We start from the raw sequence: 13,529 nt of genomic DNA, 5'->3' as shown, positions 1-13,529 counted from the left end.
CTGATTTGGACAGGGTAGGTGTGTTCCCACCACTGTACGTTGAGGCATAGTGTTGGGAATTTTCGCTCAAAGAGATCCCACCCCTCATCCTCAGTTTTCATCATAAAAGTGCCCCCACACGAAGCATCAACCATCTGACGGAACCGTAGATTAAATCCGTCATAGGAACTTTGCACCCACTACCACTTCGGAACTGAGGCTACCACGGTGTATGCTTCTTGTTTACCATAACATTGTCTTCATTCATATTGTCAGCAGCAAATTTACAAACTTAAAAGAATTGTTTCCTTGGCAAATTGTTTTTGAAAAACTTTTAGAAAATATTGTTTTGTTACCGCTGGAACTTAGCACTGAACGATCCAAAGGACTCCCTCACTGGAAAATTGGGTTCTTGAGATTAATGGAGGTCCAGTTACACTAGTATCCAACTGTAGTGCTAATGTGTCCTGTTTGTATTTTGAGCTATGTGGGAATGGAAGCTTTAGTCTTGGGTACTTTGTGAAGGATGACGTCCGATAAGATTGAGTGTCTGGAGATCTCTAAACTAAATCAGCAAATTGAAGTGTCATCTTTGGGTACGTTGATGTCCCTGTGAGTGTACTCTGCTGCAACAGACATGTCATGTTCATAGTACTTTATCTTTCTAGCTATATAAAAATGTGGATATATACTTATTTTGGTATAACATCTAATATTTGATAACTTAGCTGATCAACTTGGAAATCATGATTCCAGTATTTTTTGTTATTTACTTGGTGAGGAATTTACACTCTCTTGGGGAATCTGGGCATCATACTTGACATTCTAAATTACACATAGCATGACTAGAGTCACAACTATTCAAGCATTATCACATGCAATCTGAGTATCTGAGTATACTGTATACTATCAACTTTCCTTTTCTCTTTGTAACATTTCAATTTGGTTCTTGTTTTCTACCACATGTATTTCTCGAATTTGGTGGCAAGGGTTATACGTAAACATTTCTTATGGTGTAAATGTGTTGTTCGGTTGTTCCACTAGCATTAATGTATTTAAAGTTTAACCATCTTAATTGCACTCTGAAAGTTGGAGGTTTTGTAAATGTAATTGCAATTTGTGCTGGTTACTTAGGAAGGATGCTCGGCGGACCTCAATTAGGTCTAAGTTTTGGGAAGGAATGTGATGAGTACCTATCTGGTCTGTTTTCCACAATGTTTGTTTTAATATTTTATAAGATGTCGGATATGCTTTGGCTGGTATATGTAGGTTTGAGGAAAAGGTTGAATCTAAGTGCGAATTAGTCATGGTGGGAGGCGTCTTTATCTCCATAGAGTTTGATTATCATCGGTACAATTAGCTGTGTTGCGGATGCTTTATTTGGAAATAGTTCTGGGTTCGTTCAAAGTATATATGAACGAGGGAATTTACACTGACACCTCTCCACTAATTTGGAGTAACCGCAAGCTAAATTTTTAGCTTGATTTTTTTTGGCTAAGTGGTGGATTACACAGGTGTGTGACATCCGCAAGCATGCTGTAGATAACAACTCTTTGTAGTTTACGGTCATTACTTGATAGTTTTCTTTGAAGAGATTGTGTCAATGTGACCATAACCTGAGCATGATAATACTAGATTCTAGTAGCGTATGTTTGGTATATGACTTCTTCTAGCTTAAGCCCCGCTTCCCCTCCCTCCCCGAACATGTAAAAGTCAGACTAGAGTAGAAACTTATCATCTCCTTAATAGAGAAAATTTCGAAGTTCTCACACCTGCAAATGCCATCTCTTCACGATATAGACTTTGGGCTTGAGGGGGATGGTGGACATGATGAGTCTTAGCTTTAAAAAGCTAGTTTATCACGGAAAAAAGGTTTTGAGTAACAACAATAGAGCCGGGCCTATTTTTCTTTTTCTTTTTTTCCCGGAAAATCTTTGGGTAGCTTGCATAATCGGTAATCAATTTCTGAATGTCAATCTTTCCCGACCCATTTACCCCACTAACCAATTATGTTATGACCCCTGAACAGATGCAATTTTATTTTTCAGGATGAATGTGTTTGGAAGTTATTTAAGATAATATCTGATCAACGTGGGTTTTGGTATGATTCCTGTTCGATATGATTCTGGAACAAATTTATTTTCAAATAATTGGTGTAAACACTCATGCATACACGTATGAGATAAAACTATGTTGTCTCCAGGCCCATAGATAAGAATTCTTCCCCAGCATCGGAAATACCGTACAGCATTGCAGTAAACTATTCTGGAAAAGGCAACAGTTACTTGGCCTACAAGAAATGATGGCCAAATCGGGACAATATGAGAAAGGTAGATGTAATCTGTTCTCATCGTTGACTATAAACATGAATAACACTGTGATTTTGTAGACCTGTGTCGAAAAGGAAATTGAAATTACGTCCTTTGTTCTTGTCCTGATGATGCAGACTAGCAAATTCAAAGTTACTGTGGTGGGCATCCGGAGCTGTTGGCAATTGGTTTTGAGTTGAATGCTTTAAGAATAACCAGGTATGAATGAGTGCCTCGTTCCCACTTAATGTGGCGGACTAGTCCACCCCCTTGTGGTCTTCTGACTTGTAGTTCGTCTTAACTCGCTCTGGATTGATTTTCGTCCTCTTCTTTGCTTTTAAAAGGTTCTTGTAGATAGCTCCTTTACTAGCTCATGTGAGCTTTTCTGTATGTTTCCAATCTGTGTATATGCTTCTGTAAATTATCCATGCAACACTCTGCAAGAGTCCAACTTTCTTGCGGATGGTTGTGGCGCTGCCGCTTCGCCCTTGGAGTAACAATTAAGCTGCTTATCTCAACAAGGGTCCACCACCGCTTCTGGCTGCATCTCATAGTCATTGCCATTGTTGCAACTTGCAACACCTTCCTTGGGTATAGGTGCTACCAATTGATTCTTAACTTGAAAGAAAGTTTTCACCATAGAAGATATGATATTGTTTCACCTTCACTTACTTTTATTTCCACAGTTGTACCATCTTCGAAAATTCAATTTATGTTGAAGTTCTATTGGTGAAATTCGTATTTACGGCTTGGAGAGAGACCTTTCATGTTTGGTGGTCAAAATAACAAAATAAGAGATAACTTTCTTCGTTTTTATTCCAAAGGGAAGACATGTCCTATCCCTCTATGGTGTCGTGCTCCCTTGAGTCAATTTTTGTAGTTGCACTTGCACATGTCAAGGAGTCCTAAAGAAACCCATACCTCGGAATTCCCCGTTTTCTCAGCTGAAATAAGCTTTCCCTCCGTAGAGGTGATTAAAGCCAGGCTCAAAAGTAGATTCAAAGAGCTACAACTTTGTTAGAAATACAAATTTCTCAATTTGGAATTTTACTAGGTCGAAACGGGCTGGCAAGCTGAACAGAAATGGTGAGAATTTTAGAAGGCGCTCAAGTGAGTTTGGATGCGCTCAAGAGAATTTTATTGCTCTAGCAAAGGGGGGCGACTTATCATATGAACCCTACTGGAAATATGCGGTTGGGCGACTTTGGTCGGACAACTTTAAATATCCCTTAAATATGTGCAATTTTCCTTTTTATATGTTCTATTTGTATTTATGACTCTCGACTTGCAATTGCTAATTAGTTCAGATGTAATCACATACTCTGTTTGCCTAGAAATTTGACAATGAGTTAAACGATGTGACATGGAAATCAATATATGATAAATATTAAAGTCTCTTATAGTTCGGACCCATTTTATTCATATGAGCAACAATCAGCTAGTTGATGACGATGTTACAAAATTAGAAGTCAGGGCCAATCATATTTTTTCTTCCATGATTTGTTATCATTACTGATGTATATACCATCGGGCTTTACTAACCAATAGCATGAGTAGTCTCTAACCATCGCAGGTTTACACAAGCCACGTATGTGGCGGTTGTATACATCAACAGATGTCTCCTTGGTGTCCCATTTGAAGTGGCAGTGGAAGAGAGTTCTTCCGAAGAAATTGTCTCCGAAATGCCAAAACCTTGCCTCTTTAAATTCGAGTGCATGCGTTCCCAAATCATCGTCCCCAGATGCACAATGCATCAGTAACGGTGCAGGAGCGTTAGGGCATTCGCTGGTTATGGCCATTTGGACTTGTTTGCTGCTAAAAAAAGACGGGTGCACAGTTGAAATACAAGAAAGAAAGAAAAATGTTATCATGATAAGAAACCGAAGCAAAATGCGACTCATTATGAGTACCACTTCAAGGAACAGATGCAATGTTGTTCTCAAGTTATTGCACCAATTGCCTCCATATATATAAGTCCTTTGTACAAAGCTAAAGGGCTTTGGATGCAGGCAACAATCAATATAACAAATGTACCATAGATTTTGACAATCCATGAAGATTGTGTATTTATCTAAGGTCCCAATTGGCTAGTGAGAAATGCTACGTGGACAAACTTATGTACATAGATCCCAAGATAGATATGTCCGGAAGGACCAGGATCGTCTGATGCACTTGGACCCTTCATTATTTTGTCATGAGTATCGGATTGTTACGATCACAAATGTATCAGCATTTGTGCATAAAATCCGCCTGTTACTCAATGGGTGTGATCGTGTTCCCACTATTGTTTTAGAAGACAAAATAATAAAATAAAATTAGGGGACATGATATAGTTCACACACCCATTCAGGAGTATATGGTTTGTATCTTTTTAATAGTGTTAAATTCGTAGAAATTTTTTTAAACATAAATTCATAGTATTTGTGTAACAATATATAACGTTTATGTAGAAATTTTTAAAATTTGCTAACAAACTCATAACATCACAACAAAACCTGTAACACATAAATGTTCGGATTCGTTAGGCTTACGAGTTTATGTGCAAATGTTTGAACTCTTATTCCGAAACTATGAATTGAAAATTAACACTATGACTTCTCATTAAAAATATTACGACTTAAGGTGATTCAAGGGTGCATGTTGTACACTCTCCAATAAAAACAAGTAATGTGACATTTTCATAAACCTAAATGAGATCGAGGCAATGTGCATCAGATTTCTCAGTAGCTTATTTGGTAAAACAGGCAACAGCTACCATTTGAGATCCTATGGAGATTTTCTACACCATATAAAAGTTTTTGTCCAATTTTGTTAAGACAAGAGAACATGCTCATCAGTTTTCTTTTCTGACCCTAAAGATATTCAAACTTGTTAACTATAAAAGTAGTGTTATTTAATTGATATCTAATCAAGTGCATGCATTGATGGATAATATAGTGTTATGTTTAGATTGGGCCTCAAATAGAAAAACAAAGTAATTTGACGGACTTAAAATTGCCTTCACGCCACTGACATATATAAACCTGTTTTTTTTAACGAAAAAAAAAAGGTCCACGTTGCCATGTTGCAATCAATTGATTTGGAGGAAAAGAATGTTAATACCATTGGTGTATATAAATTAATTTCTAATCGTAAGTCACGAAAATAAAAGGACAAAGTGAAAGTTGAGGAAGAAAATTTGACGATTATTTCCAACGGGCATGAGGCATCGTGCAAGCACGTGAGAGTTTGGTACTAGTTTTTTTTGATTGGCAAAGAAATTATATTAGAAACTCGATAATAGGTACATCAAGAAGGATAGGGCAAGCATCATTGAAAGGAAAAAAACCAATCCAATCATATGCTAGCCAACAATCCAAAAAGAGAAGAAGAAAAGACCAACCAAGAGTTGGGAAAAAAGAGAATTACAAAAGGACTCAAATTTTATGCTTTCTAATGCCATCCAAATGGCTTTTGAAGTCTTCAACAGAATAGATTGTAAGATTGCATCTCCCTTTAACCCAAAAAGCCACTCTTAGTTTGATAAGGCCAACCACTTCCTCAACAGTAGGAATTGAATTGTTGAAGACAAGGTCGTTTCTTGCTTTCCAGAAAGACCGGCATAAAGTGTGGTGTTCCAACAAATTTCCTCCAAGTTATGAAAAGAATTAGAGAACCAAAAATCGATCAGACCAGTGATAGATAAAGGACAAATCCAAGAAATATTCCACCAAGTAAAGATATCGCACAAGATATTCCAAGTGAAGTTGCAAAGGAGAAGCAAGTGAGAAGGTGTCTGAAGAAGCAGAGCATATAGGGCAGTTGCCAAGATTTGGAGGAATGATATTTCTCTTAACTAATATGGATCTGGTAGCAATTTTTTCTTGAGTAGCCAACCGAACAAAAGCATCAATTCTTGCTGGACCGAGGTTTTTCCAAATGGAGTTGAGGCTGATGTTACATGGAAAGGTTTTTATCTTCCAATTGGAATAAGCTGATTTTACAGAGAAGCATCCATTGGAACTCAATGTCCATAATGGATGATCATCCCTTGAAGGAACCAAGTTGAAATTTCTCAACTTATCTTGAATAGAGGTCAGAACACTGTCCTCCTAAGGGCGTAGTCTTCTTCGAAAAAGAGGGTTTCAATCTTCAGATGGTGATGTTGGGGAGATTTCATTTACCATAGCCTCTTGTTGCACTAAAATAAGAAAAAGTCTAGGATAAAGAATTTTTAAACTTCTATATATCCGCCAACCAAATGTCATTCCAGAACTTAGTAGCATTGCCCGATTGGACAGAAATTTTGAGACCATCTTGAATTATTTTGCCAGTGGGAGAATTATTAGAGCACACAGAGCATATATCAATCTAAATCACAGAAGCTCTGGAAGGAGTGGGGGGAAGAGCAGGCCACCATTGAATATCTCTTATATTGTACTTTTCGGATAACAGCTTAACCCAAAGAGCTTGTTTCTCAGAACTAAATCTCCACCACCACTTTGCTAAAAGGGTAACATTGTGCTCCAATAATCTTTTGATGCCCAGACCTCCAAACTTCTTGCTTTTGGTTATAACATCCCAATTAACAAGATGAAGCTTCTTTTTGTCTAAGGAATCCCCCCAAAAGGAATTGCCTCTCAATTCTTTCTATGATTTTTGCAACAACAACTGGCATTTTGAAAAGAGACATATATTAAATAGGGAGGGTAGAAAGAGATTTAAGATTGTAGTTACAGATTTTGCTACAAATTCTATATTTTAGACTCTAATAGAAGTAGATAAATATGTTTACCGTAGTTGTGAAATTATGATTAAGCTGCAGTAAAAGCTGTTACTATTTACTGCAAAAAGCGAAAAAAATAGCTTTTTAAGAAAAAATTTGAATAGCAAAAAAAGAATTTATTAATCTTTAGAATTAAATTAAAATTTAAAATCTGATAAAAAAAACTCTAAAGCTACTTGAACCCAGCTTTAAGATTTTCAAAATTTCATTCATTTTTTCGCTTTTCAAAATGTGTAGAATTTGAAAATTTGTTATCTAGAATTTTGATAAACACTTCAAACTGATTTTGAAAAGCTAGAATCTCAAATTTATCTTGAATTTAAATATTGTAAATTTGTAATGTTGTATCACTTCTTTTGCCTTCAAACAATAATTCAAAGGGAAAATGACGGCATATGACGTGTTTTGATAATTAATACCCGCCAAGGACATGCTGAGAACATTTGTTAATGCTGAAAATATCATTGGCGGTTATTAATTATCAAAACACGTCATTGACCATTATTTTCCCGTTTCTTCCCAATAAATTGAATGTTGAATGTTGCCCTTGTCGGCCTTAGGCACAAAGCAAACATGCCCATTCATCTTGTAGGGTTTTAGAGTAGCATAACCAAGCAAAACATCAGGTCGATCAAACATCGATAAATATGTAAAAAACTGAATTGTTTATAAAATTGACGGTCATGGACAGTTTAAAACACACGATAGAGTCCATAATGACGGTGACGAAAACCCATAATTTCATGTCGACGTAAATATTTTAAGCTTCAAAAACTAGAATAATATAGCATATGCATCTCCATAGGGAATGGAGTAGTACGTTTAGATCCTTACCCATAGTACTTCGTTTCCATTTTTACAAGATACAGACGACAATCAAAAAGATCCATTGAAAAAAAAAGTGCAATTGAATGTTTTTTCAAAAGTGCAATTGAATGTTTTTTAAAAAGAAATCATTCTTTACTTCAATGAAATTGGTTTGAACCTCATCTTTCACTTTAAGGCTATCCCATCTCCATCCTAAGGTGCTGCTCAAATGAAAGATCTTAGCAATGTCCATGAAAGATGGAATTCATTTTATTTGCCTGATTCCCTGAAAACCCTGATCGTTGACAACCGATGGGCCACGAGCACGGTGGTTCGGCCCCTCATGAGCCTCTCAAGCGCCTCTTGTAACAGACACTCGGGGGTTCTGCATCGAGTGCTTTAGTGGCCTCTTTCTAGTAAAAGTATTGCAAGGTCCTATAGAACTGCTCGTGGGATGGCAATTCTCTGTTTTTGCCCTCAAGAGATGTGAACCCCTCCCTCGCCAGCTAGGGTACTGTACCCTTCTGGAAATCCGCTAATGAAGGCGTGCACATTTGCCACTCGAGCAGCTTCAGTAACCTCTGCTTTGGTTGCGCGGTCTTTCCCTTAGGCAATGTTGTCTAAAATGCTGGCCGCGAAGAGGGCTGGTTCTTGCAAAACCAATCCTATTTTAAGCCTAATTGACTTTAAGTTCAACCGTTGATGTCTTTTCCGTCTATCATAACTATACCTGCCGAAGGGTCGTAGAATCGTTCTATTAATGCCCCACTTGCTCCGACGAGGGCTTGGCTTTGGCCCATTTGGATCGTAAGATTGAAATCGTTGAAAAGCAAGAACGTCTGGTCGCAACGGACACAAAAGGTCCACGTGGCAAAGCTCGATTTCACCGTGAACCGAGTCAACAGGGTTGGCGTCCGGGTCATCCGGGTCAATCTTGGTTGAATGGTCGATGATGGATGGAAAATGGATCTGATGGCCTGACCGCCCCCGATTATCTTGGGGACGATGCCAAGGGTTTCGGAAACCGAAATGGCTGCCATGACTAGGATGGCAACAACCATGACGACATTTGAGAAAGTAAATGAGACGCCTTTTTGGACAAGGTGGACCTCGTACCAAAAGTATAAGGCTTCAGTGGAGTAGAGTGCGAGCTGAGAAAGGCCGAATAGGGCGCCGAACACTTGGGTGCGGCGGAGGCTTCGGAGCCGGAAAACTCAAGACCTCGTGGTCGAGATATGGTTTGTCCAGTCCAGTTCAGTTCAAAATGACGACGGGAGAGGATCTGAACCTTTTCTAAAATTGTATTTTCTCTATTTACCTTTCGAAACATCATCATTGCAGTGTCCGAAAGTCGTATGGTCCGTAAAATTCCAAAAATGATCTTTTGGCACCGGATCCATCTCGATCATGTGGTTACCAACGTCAAATCAACTTGATTTTTGTATCGCAAATGTATTGTTCAACAAACTCTTCAACATGAACCATTCAAATCACAATGATAAAGATCTTAGCGGAGCCTACCCATATGTACTACGGCCCGTGATGCATTAAGCCCATTATTTCTTCCCTTTCTCGGTCTTCTCGGTTAAATGGTTTTTTTTTTATAATTGTCATGCCTTTCCATTTTGGGATGGTTTATCTTTGTGCGATTGTTTTTGGTGGACTTCTTCATTATTTAAACTATACTGCCCATCAATCTTTGTATACCTTATGTTGTCTGATCAAGAGACTAATGATATTTATGGTCACTTTAATTATTTTTTTTGAATGGTCTGCTCAGCGTACTCTACAAAGTGAATGGTTCAAATGACGATGACATTTAATTGAGTGTCCCGATGCACCCGAGAATCCCATATAGTACATTCGCACACTACGGGAAACCCTTTATTGCAATTTATGTTTTCTATTTCTATTTACGACCTGCAATTATTAATTAGTTCAGATGTAATCACATACTCTGTTTGCCTAGCAAATTGACAATGAGTAAAACGATGTGACATGGAAATCAATAGATGATAAATAATATAGTCACTTATGGTTCAGATCCGTTTTATTCATAGGAGCATCAATCAACTAGTTGATTGATGATGTTACAAAAATAGAAGTCAGGGCAGGTCATATTTTTTCTTCCATGATTGGTTATCATTACTGATATTTATACCATCGGGATTTACTAACCAATAGCATGAGTAATCTCTAACCGTCGCAGGTTTACACAGGCCCGAGTCACGTATGTGGTAGTTATATACATCAACATATGTTTCCTTGGTATACCATTTGAAGTGGCAGTGGAAGAGACTTTTTCCAAAGACTTGGTCTCCGAAATACCAAAACCTTGCCTCCTTAAATTCGAGCGTGTGAGTTCCCAAATCTTCATCCCCAGATGCGCAATGCATCATTAACGGTGCAGAAGCGTTAAGGCATTCACTGGTTATGGTGATTTGAACTTGTTTGGTAAAAGATGGGCTCACAGTCGAGATACAAGAAAGAAAGAAAATGTTATCAACATGATAAGAAACCGAAGCAAAACGCGACTCATTATGAATACCACTTCAAGGAACAGATGCAAATTATGCAATGTGGGTTTTCAAGTTCTTGCAGCAATTGCCTCCATATATATATTAGTCTTGCGAACAGGGTTAAAGGACTTTGGATGTAGGCAACAATCAATATAACATACTTAAATAATGTACCATGGATTTTGACAATCCATGAAGTATTTACCTAAGGTCCCAATTGGTTAGTGAGAAATGCTACGTGTACAGACTTGTGTATGTAGATCCCGAGATAGATATGTCCTAAAGGACTGGAATCGCCTGATGCACTTTGACCCTTCATTATTTTGTCATGAGTATAGGATTGTTACGATCACAAATGTATCTGCATTTGTGCATAAAATCTCCTTGTTACTCCATGGTTGTGATCATGTTTCCACTATTGTTTTAGAGGACAAGATAGTAAAATTAGGGGACATGCTACAGTCCACACACCTATTCAGGAGTATATGGTATGTATCTTTTGAATGGTGTTAAATTCATAACCTTTTTTTTAATAAATTCATAGTATTTGTGTAACAATTCGTAAGGTTTTTATAGAAATTCATACTCCCTCCATCTCAGTTTGTTTGTCCAATTTCGACATACGTATCTTTTAAAAAATTGTCTATATCTCACAATCTATAATGTTTGACATAATTTCGAAAACATCATATTTTAGATCTAATTGAGATCTATCAAACAAGATCCATATTGCATATAAAAAACATTATAAATTGAAATATATAGACAATTTTGTAAGAGGTCCCAAATAGTGAAAATGGACAAACAAATCGGGACGGAGGGAGTATATAAAATTTGCTAGCAAACTCATAACATCACAACAAAACTTGTAGTAACACATAAATGTTTGATCGGATTCGTTAAGGTTATGAGTTTATGTGCAAATGTTTGAACTCTTATACCAAAACTATGAATTGAAAATTAACGCTATGAGTTTTCATTAAAAATATTACGACTTTAAGGTGATTCAAGGGTGCATATCGTACACTCGCAAATAAAAGTAAAGTAATGTAGCCATTTCATAAATATGAATGAGATCGAGGTAATGTGCGCAAGATTTCTCTGTTGCTTTAACATTTGAGATCCTATGGAGACTTTCTGCACCATATAGGAGTTCTTTTTTAATTTCTATTCGCTGTCCAATTTTGACAAGACAAGAGGAAATGCTCAGTTTTCTTTCCTAACCCTAATTAATGAGATATTCAAAATTATTAACCAAAAAATAGAAGTTGCTACCTCCGTTCTAAATGAGGCCACTTTCACTATTACGGAGCTCTAAAAAATGTCTATATTTTTCAATTTACAATAATTTATATATGCAATATGAATTTTTTTTGATAGATCTCAATTAGTTCTATAAGACAAAAAACTCTTAAAATTATTTAAAATATCATAATTGTTACATATAGGCGATTTTGTAAACGGCACGTACGTCCAAAAAGGACTCTCATTTTGAGACGGATGGAGTAATTAATTATTTCTAATCAAGTGCATGCATTGATGGATATAGTTTACATCCATTAAATGTTTGATTGGACCTCAAATAGCAAAATGAAGTAATTTGACGGAATTAAAATTACTTTCACGGCACTGTCATGCATATATAAACTAACTTAATGCCGCATTTTCTCTGCCATAGCCAATAGTGGAGCCAGGATTTTGATCTTGGAGTAGAGGTTAGAGCCAGAATTTTTGCGTAGGTGGGGCAAATATACACATTCAAAAAAAAAAAATTGATGATAATTTTTTTCCCATTATAAAAATAGAAAATATACGGAGTCCTGAATATTCGGAATGATAAGTCCACTTCTGGGTGTATCACTAGTAACTAAACTACACAAGAATTATTAATGTGAGACGGAAATTGATGAATAGGGATTTGATAAATGACACGATAGATGATAACGTGAAATTCGAAAGATTGGCGTGAGTGTGAGTTCCTAGATGTCATATTGTTGGTATTGCTTGAGGTGTCCTTACTCGCATTATGTTTCTCCTCCATAGAACTATAGAAGTCATCTCATATGCAAGTGTGTGCTCAGAATTCGGAGATTCTGTAGGACGGGTTGTCCTACCGTCCATCTCGACAATCAATGGGTCAAATATATGTGTAATTTTTACCGGTAAGAATTAACTTTGATCGGTAAAAATTAACAAACATATCTGAACTATTGATTGCCGAGATGGACGATCCGGATGTGCCATACAGGCTGCACTACATGGGAGGGCACTACAGAATTTCCAATTCCGTGTGGCTCAACCCTTATTTTTCAGGTACAAATCAGGGGCAGTAGCATGAAGTGTTTGGCGTGCATTGACTGACATATATTTTGAAAGCTTACACGGAGGGTTCATTTGTTCATTTTTGTTTAATCATATTTTGGGTGGTGAAAAATGTAACCTTACTCTTATTTCTTTTAATTTGGAAAGATGTAAACGCTTAATTCCCTCGTCACTCTATAGACTTTGATGGTTTAATGGATGACGTTAGCATGACATTATTGGATAATTATGTTTGGAGACAGCGATATTTTACTTACAAAAAATTATAATTATTATATATGAAATCGAAGGCGTGACAGCGACGCTTGTGGGTTAGATCCGGTCCAAACCACCCATTTACTAACAATAACTAAACAGGGAATTTAAAGTTTGTTCTTTTTATTCCACCGACTGTTGACCCTTGAAAACGAGAAATTTTTCGGTGCTGGGTGTGTATATCTCACATGGTATCCGCTCGACACATCCGGACATCCAATATATTTTTGGACGGCTCGGATTGAAACGCTCTCTCTCTCCTGTCACCCCAATACTTTCTCTCTTCAAATCCGAGTAGTCCAAAAACGCAATGGACGGTTCAGAAGCACAGAGCGGACACCACATAGTATACCCATCCAGCACTGAAAAATTTTCCAGAGAAAACATAGAATATATAGTAGCAGCTGCCAATAACTTTCGCCAATTCGCCCCGCCCCAGGTTCTTCTCCCTTCGTTGAAACATTCTGCGCCATTGACTTGGTTTTTTTTATCGGGAATTTTTTTTTTATTAAAACTCGACAAATAGCACATCCAGCATTTAATCAAAGATTGGACGAAACACCAAAGGGGCAA

The 13,529-nt window shown here is 37.2% G+C and overlaps 1 protein-coding gene across 1 annotated transcript in view; it reads left to right on the top strand.

Annotated features, from left to right (window-relative positions):
• Nucleotides 1–2,629, top strand: part of LOC131301515 (histone-lysine N-methyltransferase ATX2) — a 55,576-nt gene extending 52,947 nt beyond the window's left edge. The window contains exons 22-23 of the transcript XR_009191314.1: nt 2,183–2,309; nt 2,426–2,629. The gene's annotated coding sequence lies outside the window, so the exon portion shown is untranslated. The remainder of the gene's footprint in view (nt 1–2,182; nt 2,310–2,425) is intronic.
• Nucleotides 2,630–13,529: the final 10,900 nt, after the last annotated feature.

Source organism: Rhododendron vialii, chromosome 9a (genome assembly GCF_030253575.1).
Source record: "Rhododendron vialii isolate Sample 1 chromosome 9a, ASM3025357v1".
In the NCBI taxonomy this organism is placed as follows: domain Eukaryota; kingdom Viridiplantae; phylum Streptophyta; class Magnoliopsida; order Ericales; family Ericaceae; genus Rhododendron; species Rhododendron vialii.
This window is presented reverse-complemented; position numbering and strand designations above follow the sequence as displayed.